Here is a 15520-nt window from a genome sequence, read left to right on the forward strand (position 1 = left end):
CACATATGCACCAAATACATAAGCAGTGTCATTGGTTATATCAACCCCTGTTAAGTAAGTATCTATTTCAGTATCTTTATTTTTGACAAAGGCATATTTAAGTACCCACGTGAAAAGAATTAAATTCAACTGCTTCTTACGCTATTAATAGTTGCTGTATATTATTATGGCTTTCATCATATCTAAAATGAATATAGGCTGAATTAAAAAAAAATAGTACATTTTTCTAGGAGTTCGTGCAGAACACCCTTATAAAGGAGTATGCAATATTATAAAGAGGAAAAAGGTTGGTTTGCTTTGCAAAGAAGCTTGTATTTATCATTATCAGGGACAAGGAAGGGCTGACCCGACTTCAGAAATCCATCCTAGACAGTGAATGGACCACTTGATGGTGGAAGTAGCGAAAACAGAAAATGGAAAGCTCCAAGACAAATCCTTTCAGAAGGTAGACCATGAAAATGGAATCACTGTGTTCACATTACTTACACAGTGAATCATTTTCAGGGCACCTGCGTTAAAGTGATACTGAAGTGAAAAAAAACAAACTTGTGATATAATGAATTGTATGTATAGTATGGATAATAAGTGGAATATTAGTAGCAAAAAAAGGAGTCTCATATTATTTTTTTTATAAGATTGCATCATTCTCTAATATTTGCAGTTTACAAACTACACTTTAAGCTATGAAACAGAGCAGAGATAATGACCATTTGACCTTCCCAGCAGTAAAAGCTTATCTTAAGCTGTGTCTCACTGTTTCTTTTTTTTTTTTTTTTTTAGTATAAGTGCTTCAGAAAGCAGCACTGTAGCCGACCCAATTTTTCAGAGAGCTCTGAGAAGCTCTTTTGCATAGATAACAACTGAAATTTCTTAACTCTTCCTGTACTGGAAACACTATGAGACTCATATCTGTGCTACTAATGTTCTATTTCTGAGCTGTACTACACATATAATTCATACAGTAAGTTTATTTTCACTTCAGATTCCCTATAAGGAGAGCTCATCTAGCTGCCGGTAGACGCTGAGTTGACAGCTATTCTTTTGAAAGTGGGGGTTACTGAGTTAGCAAATGATTGTGGCAAGTTCTAGTTTCCTGGGGGCTGAGCTGGGAAGTTAGTAAGAAAGTGCAGGTGTTTCAACTACCTAAAGGATCAACTGGCTTTAGTGAGTTTTCACTATACATGCTGATTTGTGTTTCTTAAACCCTTTAAGAAACACAAGCCCTGAGCAGCGTTTTCTAAACATCAGGGCATCTAGTCAAAAGACATTAAAAATGCACCCAAACAATATGTCTTATTTATTTAAAAATACCATTATACCTTTTGTTTTTCCTAATTAAAAGATTAAGCCAAAACTGTCATTATGTGCCACAGCAAAGCATACTGGGAAATGTCGTTTTTTATTGTACTGTACACAACAGAACTGATTGAAGTCCCACGGTACTTGGGCATCATGGGGCATGTTGTGTCATTTGTTCCCTGCTCCTGCAGTCAGATAAGAATAGTTTACAATGCGGCTATCAGCTAGTAGAAATCTTTCAGCAGCAAGGAGAACAAATGTTTGCCATGTTAAGGTATTTGCAGTAATTCAGATTGGAGTGAGCATATGATGTCTCCCACAATGCATCACTGCTAAATTTGCAATTCATCCTGTGTTGTCCCTGTAAGCTAACCACACCTCCAGAACTGCTGGCATGCAATAATCTCTCAGCTTGATCATTATAAGGAGGAAAGGGGGGGGGACTACTTGTTATGAATAATAGCATGGATTCTACAGACTCCAGCTTGGACAGGAGAGGGGAGGGGACAACCTGCAGAAGTTAGAAAATGCAAGAGGAGAAAAGGGATGCTGGCTAAGGGCAGGGAGAAGGGGAGGGGATGTGGCTTCTCCCTAACTCCTCCTTGAACATGGCAGCTCACACAGTCACATAAAAACTGGAGGAAGGGCAGGAAAATGAAGGTTAAAGAATCCAGGGAACAGCAGCAGACTACTATTTAGATATATTGAGGCATTGTGTCTGCCACTGGTTTAGAACTTGATGTGATATCTATGTGCTGCTGAGATCCCTTTGACTTGCCAAACTTAAAGGAAAATTCAACTTATACAATTGTCTTTTATATAGATGGGGTCCTGCACAAGTCTAATTACACTTTAATGTATTAAAAAAAAAATCTTTACATTTCAACCTACAGCCAGCTATTAGTTTCCAAAACAGACAAGGATCTTAAATTGCTCTTCTTTGCATCCTTGGTAACAGGATCTTCTTTAAGGTTACATGGTACAATTTTTCATTTTTTTTTCGATAAGATCATTTAGTTTGATTATTCCGTTAGATCGAATATAACGATTTTTCCAGCATGTCCGGTCTGATTTTTCTCGAAAAATCTGGATAATCGAATTTCTTGATGGAAATTTTTTTTTTTAACTTTCATTCGATTCGATCATTTAGATCGAATAAACGGGATAATCAAACGTTTTTATTGTTCCATGTATGGCCACCATTATGGTGGCCATACATGGTACAATAAAAACGTTCGATTATCCCGTTTATTCGATCGAAATGATCGAATCGAATGAAAGTTGAAAATATTTTTTTTTCGATCAAGAAATTTGAACGATTATCCCGTTTTTTCGAAAAAAATCAGATCGGACATGCTGGATAAATCTTTATATTCGTTCTAGCAGAATAACCAAACTAAATTACCCTATATACTCGCATATAAGCCGACCCGTGTATAAGCCGAGGTACCCACTTTTCCCTCAGAAACCAGGAGAAAGTGATTGACCCGCGTAAAAGCCCCCTCCCCAATATAGCCCCCTCCACAGTAACCAGATGTTCCCCCAGTACAAGTCGGCCCCCCTCCTCATAGCCAGATGTGCCCCAGGATCATACAGCTGTGTCTGAAGAAGCCACTAGATGGCGTCATAGATATGAGACACAGCGATTGGGGATTCTTCCTGTGTGGCAATCATTGCACCGCTGACACATTACTTGTACACTCCGCTCCACAAGCCAGGGGACACAGGTAGTGTTTAGTAGCCCACGCCGCACACCATGTTGCAGGGGATGGGGGGCAAGGTGGTAAAACAGGATCATTAGTGGACAATACTTACGCTCCTCTGCCATAAACAAAACCTGCTCCACCAACTGTTTTGCTCCACTGACTCACATATAAGTCGAGGGGGCAACTTTTCAGCACATTTTTAATGCTGAAAATTTAGGCTTATACGCGAGTATATACAGTATCTCATCGAAAAAAATGAAAAATTGTACCATGTATGGCCACCTTTAGTCCAATCTTGCAATGAGACTACCCAGACATGATACCTTCTAGCAGGAACAATTAGCTGTGCACAATCCATTGATTAATAGATAAACGTTGAAACACCAATCATCCAGATTTTGTTAGAGAAATACAGTGAGATGGCTGTCATTCTCATACACATAAAACAAAATAATCAGCTTGAAATAATTTGCCACTAACCCTTACAGTATAGAGAGCCAAACTAAAAGCATTATGTTTTTCTCAACAAAAGTAGGCTTTTCTTTTAAATACCTTGAAGTTGGTCTTTTTGTTCACCTAGGGACAGTTTTCACCAAATCATGTATGGACTGACTATCGAGCATTAAATCATGGCAAAATAGTAATTAGCATTATTATTAATTTTTATGTAGACAGATGACCTATCTCATGCATGCACGACTTACGAACACCCAACTTACAAATGACCCATACGAATAGCTCCAAAAAATGAAATTTAAAAGCAAGGAACACCAAGAGCCCCAATAGTGTAATATGTACTGGTAATTGGTTACTAGATAGAGTAAATATTAATACTCACAAACCAGGATTACCATTAGGCAACCACTGTAAAGGCAGGTGGGGAGATTTTTCTGACCCCATTCAGGAATAAGAAGTCGCTCTCTGTAGATGAGAAAAAGGGGGTTCAACCCTCCACCCAGGGTGGACTCAATATTATGCAGGAGAACAGAGGCGCCAAAAGGATAAAAGGAAGCTAAATGAGCTTAAAAAAACACATTTTTGGTAAATAGAGGAGGTAGTGGTAGCATGGCCTTTTTCTTTATAATGACATTCCCTGAAAAAGATTTATACATAGATGCTGGCCAGGGTCCCTGCTCGCCGCACACTTTTTTGGCAGTTGGACGGAGCAACTGCCATTCACTAAGTACTTTTACAAATAAAGAAAACCCTGAGGACACCCCCCCCCCCCCCCCCCCCAAGAAGAGAGGCTAGTCCAAAATCTGTTGGTAATGTCAGATTTCTACTACTCACTGTAAGTGACAGCAACATAGGAGAAAAGTAATTTATGGCTCATTTTACTTTGGAAGAAATATACGGTACTTCTTATTTGTATATGTTTACATGTATTTAAAATGATTTAAGATTTTCATGAAAGAGGTCCTTCAACTAAAGAGCGCTCATTACATATAAATTAGGTAAAGCATGCATTTGGTCTCCAAGAAAGTTGCAATTAGGAGAATATAGTTGTCTATATCTGGCTTATAAATGTAAATGCTGTAAAACTAGTTGGAAAACTAAAGAGAATTGCTATTTCTGAGCCTTTGTGTTTACTTAAATGGCCAATCAGAGGCATGGTCTACATTGGATAGAAATCAGATGCTTTGTGTACATTTCAAAGCCTCCCTTGGAATAGAAAGAAGTGCTTATTATTCTAGCCTGGCCAATAGGAAAGCATTGCTGTGATCACTTGGACTGCAGAAGGCCTTTTTTTCAGGCTCTATTGTACATCACTAACGATTCTATGGAGTCCTTATGTCCTGATTATTACCGTTTCGTAAAGATCACTTTGGCTCTGTTCCCACTTCCACATGCGGCCAGCGGAAGCGGACAGTGTAGTGTCCACTCTGATGGTCTGCCTGTAGTCCGGGACAGATGCGTTATCCGCATAGGCTATATGAGGTAACACATCCACCTGCCTGGGATAATCGGGAAATGCGCAGAAGTGTGGTCCGCTTATCGCAACAGATCCCGCAGATCCATTGAAGCGTGACAAGTGTGAACAACTCCTTTTTATAAAATAAGAGCCGTTTACTGTCCGTGAAGCGATGATCAGAGAACGGACAAACAATGTCCATTCTCTGCTCTAGTGGGAACACAGCCTTAGTGTGTGCTCAATAATACATTTAATTGAAACCTCCCTCTTAATGTGGACCTGAACTCTTGCACAGGACAGAAGGAGAACATAGAGAAATGAGATGAGAGATCAAATTACACTTGTGATTAGTCACAGATGAGGGTGAATTAGACAAGGTAAACTCTCTAAATACATACAGGGTGTATGTATTTAGAGAGTTTACCTTGTCTAACTTACCTTTATCTGTGACTAATCACAAGTGTAATTTGATCTCTCATCTGTTTCAGCTAGCTGCCTCGACAGGGCAGCTAATTTGTAAACATAGGACGTTACCCCTATGTCTGCTTCCATTAAAGCAGGAAGTGGGCACCCTGCAGATTTATTGCAGGATTTGTTAAAGGTTATTTGCTTATCGGTTATTTTATAATCTGTTGCTTATCTTTTAGAGCCGGGTGGAAGTTCTGAGTTCAGGTCCGCTTTAAGCTACACGCTATTAAACTTGGCCGTGGTGGCCGATAGCGACTACCTCTGCCGAGAAACCAGCGTGTGTACCGCAGCACCTGACACCCTCAGTTAGAAAACTAACTGGCAGATGGCTTTGGCCGAGCAACAGACAGAGCATTGTTGTACCCACTTACCTGGCTCCCCCTGCCCTCCTCAATAGCAAAGAACACATTGCTAGCCTGCAGACTAACAACGCATCTGTACGGTGTCAGTCCTGCAATGTCGCCTAAGGGATCAGGTACTGATCCTTACCGGGCAACACTGTCTTAAGTTCAGTTAGAATCTGTGATTGCAAGGGTAAGTATCTTACCTGCTTACCCATAAATAGCTATTACTTTGAAACCCCGCTCCCCCGTCAGCAATAACGCTCTGTCGATTTTTGCCCAAAGAGTTTTCGAAGCTCTGTGGTCAGCCCCCTATTAGGCCTCAGCCACCAAGCTTTAAAAAAAAACCTGAACTAAAAATAAAAGTCAAAATAAACATACACATTTCATACTTACCTCTCATGTAGTCTACTCAGCAATCTCTTTTCCCTCACCTGAGTCATGTTTGTCCACTGTGCTCTCTGTCTCTGTCCTCCATCTTAAAAATGGTGATCACCCTATAGCAGCTTCCGGGTCAGCACTCCGTTAATCTGTAATATTGCCACTTGAGCCACAGGAAAACATGGACATTACTTTGCACACCAGTTATAACTGACAGCAACTGATGTACTGTAGTGTTGAGTGATCCAGAAATCCTGGACTGGATGTATCAAAACTTGATAAACAATATCTTCTATAAAAGTACAGTATCTTTTTTTTAACTTTACACATAAGTATCACTTTTTCTTTTATGCTTTATCCAGAGTTGTCCTTTAAAGTGAACCTAAACCCATGGAAAAAAATGAGTTTCACTTAACTGGGGCTTCTACCAGCCCCCTGCAGCCATCCTTTGCCCTCAAAGTCGCTTACAGATCCTCTGGTCCCCTGCTGCCAGCTAGTCTCGTTTTTGCAACATTGCAACAGACTCTCTCTTCCTCATTTGTCCGTCTTTCAAGTCTGATGTACAGATCTGTGTGAATACATGTATTTTTCTGCTGAAAAATGTGTTTAACAGACTCTAAACTTTAATTCCATCAATTAAATTGATATATTTCTTATTTTAAAACGGCAAAATAGACAAAAACTAACGATGATAGAAAAGACCAGTGTGGTTGTAATGATAAAACTACATCTTTTAATTCTGAATTCCTTGTGATATGCATAGTGAGGGGTGTGGCTAGGTGTGATTAGAGGTGTGGCAGGGGCGTGTCTTAAAGTGTCTCCCTTTCTTATCTGAAAAAGTTGGGAGGTATGCATGAATGCTTTTCTTCCACACCAAGCTGAATGATCCCAAATACCTTCTGTTTTAAGAAGGCAAAATTCTATTTTTCTGCACCTGACATACCATTTTGCATTCCAAATGCAAAAATTTGCATGTGAAGTTCATTACATACAATTTTATGCAAATTAACTTTAACTATTGTTATGCAAGGAAAAATCATAATGCAAATATTTGCATAAAAACACAAACAGAAAAGGAAATTAAGGAACCTAAAAGGCAAAAATGGGAAAACACATCCAGAAATCACAGGGATAAATGTGAAGGCTGCCTTACACCAAACTCAATGTTTTGGGGCCTACTTATAAAGGGATCCAGAGGTGAAAGTGATATGGAGGCTGCCATATTTATTTCCTTTTAAACAATACCAGTTGCCTGGCAGTCATCCTGATCCTGTGTCTCTAGTACGTTTAGCCATACACCCCAAACAAGCATATGCAGATACAGATCAGGTACTCAGACTTAGGTTTTACTGGAGTAGCCATATGCTTGTTCAAGGGTTTTGACTCAGACATTACATTTGCCAGAAAATCAACAGGACTGCCAGGTAACTGGCATTATTTACAAGGGAATACATATGGCAACCTCCCTATCAGTCTCACCTTGGGTTCCCTTTAGTACGATGATGAATATTGCTAAATTGAAAATCTATAGCTCCGTTCACTTGAATGGAGTCGTGGAGTGTCAGACTAGAATGTTGGTGGCAATGGTATGGGGCACCTTCTACTTTAAAAATGGTGATCTGTGACAAGAGTAGCGGCTATATGGACTATGGAAAGAGTTGCATATATGCTAATCATACCTTTATAAATACGGTAATCATTAATATTTTACACAGAAAAGCGGCGATCACAGATAAATTGTGATCCTTTATAAAAGTAACAATCAAGTGGAAAGTAGCATTATTTCAGTATAAATAAAATTGATTTTCTGGTGATCAGCTGATTGCCATCATTATAAATAGGCCCTTTCACCATGTGCTATTTTTTGCTCTCTGTTTGAATGTCTGCTGCTGGCTACTCCCACCAGCCATGAACAGGTTAAGCGTCCGGAGTGTCCTCTGAGTCGCTGTGCTCTCAGGTGATGAGGAGGCAGTGCGCTGCCCTCTGGAGGAACCTTTGGGGTTATAGAAGAAATTGGCCTCTGCTGAATTCTCCACTGACAGGAATTATTGCCAACCTCCTGACCTCTAGTTTACTCTGCCAGATTAGCTGAGTGCTCCTGAGGGGGATCGCAGTGTCCTGTGCAGTGTATGTACTTCATTATGTCCAGCCTGCAAACAGAAAACAGGAGGGAATACAGCACAAGTCCTGCAGTCATTCTGCAATACAAAATCAATATGCACAAAGAAAAGTACTATAGATGAGAAGGAATCATAAAACCCCTATGAAGCATTGTGATAACTAATGATAGTGGAAGGTAGGGTAGGCAGCAGTCATTTGAAGATCAGAATATCACATATATTCATATGACTATATACTGTACTCTGTAAAAGCACTGCAGAAGATATTGGGGCTATAGAAATACTAAATAGTAATAATTTATTTATTTTTTGAAATATATTTCATGTAAACCTGTCATATTATTATTATTATTATTATTATTATATACCACTTCTCTTCCGTAGCACTTTCCATAGTATATACAGTCTTGTCACTAACTGTCCCTCAGAGGGGCGCACAATCTAATCCCTACTATAGTCTTAAAGAAAACCTGAAGTGAGGAAACTCTTTAGTATCCAGTGGCTGGATAGTGTACTGGTTAACGGCCCTGCCTCTGACAGGATACCTGGGTTTGAATCTGGGCTCTTCCTGTTCAGCAAGACCTTAGGCAAGACTTCCTAACACTGCTACGGCCCATAGAGAGCACCCTAGTGGCTGGTGCTCTAAATCTGCAGGAGAAAAGTGCAATATAACTTTTCTCTTCATAGGGGATTCTCAGGGATTTATTTATTTTCAAAAGCACTTAGTGAATGGCAGTTGCTCTGTCTAGCTGCCAAAGAAGTGTGCAGTGAGCAGGGAAGCCGGCCAGCATCATTGTTTAAATCCTTTTTAGGCAATATCTTTATAAAAAATAAAAGCCTTGCTGAGAATCCCCTATGAAGAGATGGACTAGTCCAAAACCTGTCACTTCTGTCAGATTTCTACTACCTACTGTTAGTAACAGCAGCATAGGAGAAAAGTAATTTGTGGCTCATTTGACTCTGGAAAAAAAGTACTTCTTATTTGTTTCTGTTTGCAGATATTTTGAATTGTACAATTTTTTTGCCATAGTGCTCCTTTAAAGCGGAACTGTAAATTCGTTAAAAGCAAACAGTTTCACTTACCTGGGGCTTCCCGAACCCCCCAGCAACCGTCCTGTGCCCTCGCCGGTCCAGCCCGAGCTTCCGTTCTCCCACGGGAGCTACTTTCATTACCGCCGACTTGCAACTGCGCCTGCGCGCCCCGGGCAATGCGACGCTTTCTTCGCGTTCCCGCCCGCTATAGCTGCTCTAGCAGGTGGGAACGCGAAGAAAGCGTCGCATTGCCCGGGGCGCACAGGCGCAGTTGCCGTCGACTTGTAAGTCGGCGTTAATGAAAGTAGCTTGCGCGGGAGAACGGAGGCCTGGGCAGGACCGGCGAGGTCACAGGACGGCTGCTGGGGGCTTCGGGAGGCCCCAGGTAAGTGAAACTGTTTGCTTTTAATGAATTTACAGTTCCGCTTTAAGTCTGTTGCCTTTGATGTAGAATTTGACCAGGGTTTGAATCCTGGCTCAAGCCAGTACGTCCAACAGTATGAAGTCTTTAGGCAAGGCTGCCTACTGATCCTGGTTGCCTGTGAAGCTAAGTGGCTGCAGCCATGAAGTGTTTTGGGTCCACCAGGTGCATGTGCCGCCAGATAAATATCCTCATAGATGGTGTTATGTATGGAAATAATGGGTCACATTGTAGTACAATGCACTTCTTTATCTGCTGCCTTCAGTACTAAATCAGAAAAAAGTAAGATGAAATGAGAAAGATAAATGTAGTATAACCTAGCCATCAATAACATGCAGTGCCATCTAGCAGCTTTTATGGATATTGCAGCTTGTTCAGTACGTAGCATATGGCATGTCCAAAGTTGCCCGTCAGCACCATGTAAATTGCAAATAGGATAGCTAAGATGTAACAGGATAAGTGAGTGGCAAGAGATTCCACTCACAATATGGCAGTGTTCATTTTACTGCTACCTAGATTACATAGCATTAACAGCAGGAGAAGGTGTACCACAGGGATGCTCATCCAGATCCAGGTACCCGGGTAAACCCGGGTACCCGACCATTTTTACACTATCCGGGTTGGAACCAGATCCAGATACCTGGGCCAATATCCGGATAGCTCTATGCGGGTACCTGGCTGCATAATCCAGATACCCACGGGTACCCGCGTATATCCGACGGGTATCTGGATCTGGGTACTGTAACAAGGGAGGTGATGTCATTGAGCCAGTCAGAGTCCTCCCAGCCAATCAGAGGGCTCCCAGCAGAAGCCCTAGCAACCAATCACAGAGGGGAACTCTGGCCAGCCCCACCTGACCTCATTGAGCCAATCAGAGGCCTCCCAGCCTAAGCCCTGGCACCCAATCACAGAAGGGAACCCTGGCCAGCCCCCTTGTGTAATAAGGAGGGCTGGCATGATGAGACAGATGGTCCTTGCTTGTGTGGCTGGCTGGTCACTGACAGACTTGCTCCAGTGCTGTTGGCTTAGCAAGTGCTGCCTGTATACAGTGATAAACCTAAAGCTTTGCATGCTAAAAGCCTTCACTACACTATTGTTCTATTGTTTTTTTTTTTAGCTAGCTAGTGTCATTGTTTGATTTCATTCACTCAGTTAGGTCCTGTCTGTGTCTGTGTGTGCTGTGCAGGCCAGCAGGACAGTATAGGTTAGGGAATAGGATCACTGTATTATTGTATTGTATTATATAGTTAGTTAGTACTGCAGTTAGTTGTTAGAGAGTAGTACTGTGTTAGTTTACTACAGATTACTGCAGTGCTGCTGTGCTGAGCATTGTCAGTGTGACAGTTAGACAGATAGTGTGCACTGTCTGTCCTCTACTCTGCGGTCTGTCACTCCGTGCTGATTTGATTTAAAGTCCAACCCTGATTTCATTAAAGTAAAAGTACCCCACATCATCTGGTGACATCATCACGTATAAGTTGTACTATGTCTGCTGGCACCGGCAGCCGGGGGAGGGCCAGCAAGGGCAAGAGGACAGGGAGCAACATTACGGCCACCCTCAGAAGGTCTGCCGTGTCAGTGTCAACCCCGGCGGGCAGTCTACCCTCAGTCAGTGAGCTTTTCGCTCCAGGCGCCACGATTGAACTCAGGGCTGTTAGCCGCAAGGAGTTTGAGGAGGATGTTCTGGGTTTTCAGGAGGGGGGGTATGATGTTGATGATGGGATGAAGGACCATGACTACCATCCACAGGATGGGGATGTCAGCTCTGACTCTGAGGAGGAGGAATGCAGGACCCACCACATCCTTCTGCCGCTACGACCAGCCGCACCACTCAACCCCCAACCGCCACAGGGAGAAAAGCCGCAGCATCCCATTCAGGCCGCAGGGGAATCTTCACCTCCCCAATCTGGTGGTTTTTCACTCTGCCCTCATTGGACAGCAAGTTTGCCATATGCAATGTGTGCAAGCTACAGATGAGCAGAGGTTGTGACCCCTACAAGTATGGCACCTCCAGCTTCATCACCCATCTGGCCAAAAAACATGTTGTTGAGCATGAGGAGTTCAAGAGGCTGAAGCAAGCTGGCGCTGGCTCCCACCGCCATGGTGCCACAGGCCACTGCTGCTGATACCACCGCCTATATTCAACCCAAAACACAATTGCGGTGTCATTTTTTTGAGGTGTCTGGGTTGAAAACTGTCATGTCCCAGTTGTGCGATTGGACTTTGGACACAATGTGGGCTGCACAACCGCTGTCTTGAACTTAGTCCTGATGTTAATTGACAACTTTTTTTTTTTTTTTCATTTTATGTCCACCAAATAATAAATTAGTGTTTCCCTTTAAAAAAAAAAACATGATGCTACATGCATCATTTACCCTAAAAACCCTTTTTAAAGCTATTTAAAGGGCACTTCCATTTTTTCTATCCAGATACCCGAATAGGTCGGGTGCCCGTGGGTAATTTGGTCGGATACCCAAATTCACTCCGGTATCCGCAAGGTTGGATCCAGGTACCTGAATCGGATCCAGATATCTGGGTACCCGGTTCCGGATCTGGGCGGGTATTAAAAAGTACTACCCGAGCAACCCTGGTGTACCACAAGGCTACTGGGAGGGCAGGAATTCATGATTGTTGAGCAGAGATGCTCAATGAGATGCAAATAATTACAACTTGTATGGACCTTTCATGCTCATAGTATGCAGCTTGGAGATAGACCAATACATGGACTTTCTGTTAATTTTGATTGTCCCCTGTTTAAGTTGCATAGTTAAAATTTGCTTGCAAGTTGGAATTAATAGCATTTTATTGACTAAGTAGAAAAAAAATAAAACGTACCAGTTTAGTTTCACTTTAACAAATCTCTCTCTATTTTCATTGTCATTTTGTACATTAATCCATCCTTGTTAACCTAAGTAATTGGTAATAAGAGAAAGGCTATCGATAAACTAGTTTCTTTGTGTGCAGCCATGTAGAATGCAGGAGAAACAGATATTAACACCTCATGGCTAATGGCTGTCTCGGCTAAGAAAGCACCAAGAATAACAAAGAGGTTTTCACAACTTCTTTTCACAGACACAGGATGTAGTGAAACCTTTGTTACTAGAACACACTGACACCCTGTGGTTATAGCTGGTAATGCATATTACCTAATAGATATACACATAATAGACTGTTGTTGCTAAATACACTCTCCAAAAGCTAGTCACAGAAACATGCTCTCTTTCACATTAACCTCCCTGGAGGTCTATTAAAAACCACTAAATTCCAATATCACATGGGCACCAACTGGTTTAAACTGTCCGGTTTAATAGCATGGCTTTGCAAGATGACAATATTGACAGTCTGTATCCATTCACAATGTATATATACATCACCGCTCAGGTGTCACCACCCACAGAGACCCTCCGGTCAACCATTGTTTCGCTTGGTAGCTTCCTCCTGGACCGCTGCTCTCCGCGGTGGGGATAAGGGTCTATTAAAAACCGCCAGGGGGCAGCACAGCCGTTTTTTTGTAATTATTTTTTTTTAAATCATGTAGTGAGCCTAGGGCTTGCTACATGATAGCCGCTGTGCAGTGGCATCCCCCTACTCTCTTCGATCGCCTCCGGTGAGCGGCGATCAGGAAATCCTGTTCAAAGAACGGGATTTCCTGGAGGGCTTCCCCCGTCGCCATGGCAGGATGACATCATCGGGAGTCCCGATCCACCCCCCAGCGCTGCCTGGCGTGATGGGCCAGGCTGCGCAAGGGGACTAGGGGGGTGGCGGCGCGGCGGATAGCGGCGAATCGGCGCGGGGCGGTAGCGATCGGTGTGCTCACGCAGCTAGCAAAGTGCTAGCTGCGTGCAGCAAAAAAAAATTGTGCAAATCGGCCCAGCAGGGCCTGAGAAAACCTCCTGCGCGGGGTTACCGCCAGGAAGGTTAATGTTTGCAGAGGGGAGATAAAGTTCCATAAATTCCGGAAAGAGGAAACAGGAAGTGTCTGTATGCCCTTGTAAGATAGTCAGTTCCCCAAAGATTTATGGATACCTTCTTATACAATCTATTGTCTTGTTTGTTGGTGATTGGTGATGTGTGGATAGGGAAGGGTGAGAAAAAAATGAATGTTTGCAAGGATGTATGAGGGCGGGGTGGGTGTCAGGAGAAATGAACGGGAGTGGGAGAATACATGAGTAGTAAAAAGCAGTCAGGATAGGTCACATGACATATGGAATATTAGGTGGGTTTGTGGCTGAGGGTGAGGAGAGGCAAGGCCTTTTATTATTTCATTATACAGTAGTCCTACCCCAAAAACGAAAAATATTTCATTATTTCCCCCAGAAACTGCACATTCAGGGTCTGCAACAGATTCTGCTAGTGCTCACTGGTAGTGATGGGCCGAACATCAAACTTAGGATTCGCGAACAGCAAATGCGAATTTCAGGTGAATTTGGCGAATCTCCATAGACTTCAATGGGCAGATGAATTCTAAAACCTACATGTACTGTTTCTGGCCACAAAAGTGATGGAAAAATTGTTTCAAGGGGCCCACCACCTGCAGCCGGAGGGGGATACAAATAAAAAGTCCTGCCAAAAATTACATAGTTGACGCAGAGTCGTGTTTCAATCTCTAAAGTGCAGAAATCACGTTGTATTTCTAAATTGGTGGAATAAAGTGCTTTAAAAAGTCTGGCATGTGTAAGGGTTACGCCCGCATCACAATGACAGACAAAACGCTGCGTTTAACGCACCACGATTAGTGATTACGTCAGGTCAGCATTTCTTTGTTTTTACTGGTTGACACCTCCCGGACATAAATGTTAGTCATCTCGGCAGCAATCTTTGTGCAGTGGTGTGTAGTGGCCGCCGTGCTTGTGCACACAATAGTGGGAGTGCAGGCGATCACGGTTTTCCAGCCTCTATGGTCAGGATGAGGTAGTTCAATGACAGTTAAGTGACCCCCCAAAAAAACACTGATTCTGCACTGATGCATTATACAGGGGGCAGTAGTGGATACTAGATGCCAGTAATGGTGTGAAGGATTATTGGGTTATGGTCGGTGCACTACTAGGACCAGGAGACCTGTCACCAATAGCACTGAGGTCTTATACAGGGGCCATTAGTGGATACTAGATGCCAGGTCAAAACTTAGCTCAATGATGATTTACAGGGGGCGGGTTGAAAACGCCATATATTCGCCTGAGAGGGCGAACGCAAACACCCCTTGCTTGCCATTAAACATCCGCCGGGCGAATAGTTCGGCCCATCTCTACTTTCTAGCTAGGAGTTCCACTGAAAGAAAATTAGTTTGTGCACACTTATGTCAAACCAGTCCACATTCTCTGTCACATCAAATATCAGGACAGTTCATAGATAAGTCAGACATAGAGAGATTGGAGACACAATATACTCTGGGATGGTTGACATCAGATATCCAGCATCACCCTGTATACTAGCAATGATTTTGCTGATCAGCTACTGCTGGGCAGGAAGAGGCATGATAAGCAGATGAGAGCAGGTAAGCTTAGCTGGCAGGTGATGCATTTAGACATCAGTGCTCCCGCAGGGCTCTGACATCAGCATTATCTGCTGCCATGTCTAGGCTGTTCTGCCGGTGTCTCTGTTCGAAGCCCAGCTACAGATTTTTTCCATGTTGCTGACCAAACTACACTGTTTGCATCACCTTCTGTGGGGGTCAAAACAGACAACTGCACTTATGTTCACATTCAGAGCATCCTTCCAAATTCACCCGCACACCACACTTCAGCACAATACAGTACTGAACCTGCGAATAGAGTCAGTGGGGGTTGCCTTACTTGCGCTTCACAGTGCTTTTACTTGATTCTGACACTTCCTCCTTTCTG

This window comes from Hyperolius riggenbachi, chromosome 8, assembly GCF_040937935.1.
Source record: "Hyperolius riggenbachi isolate aHypRig1 chromosome 8, aHypRig1.pri, whole genome shotgun sequence".
In the NCBI taxonomy this organism is placed as follows: Eukaryota; Metazoa; Chordata; class Amphibia; order Anura; family Hyperoliidae; genus Hyperolius; species Hyperolius riggenbachi.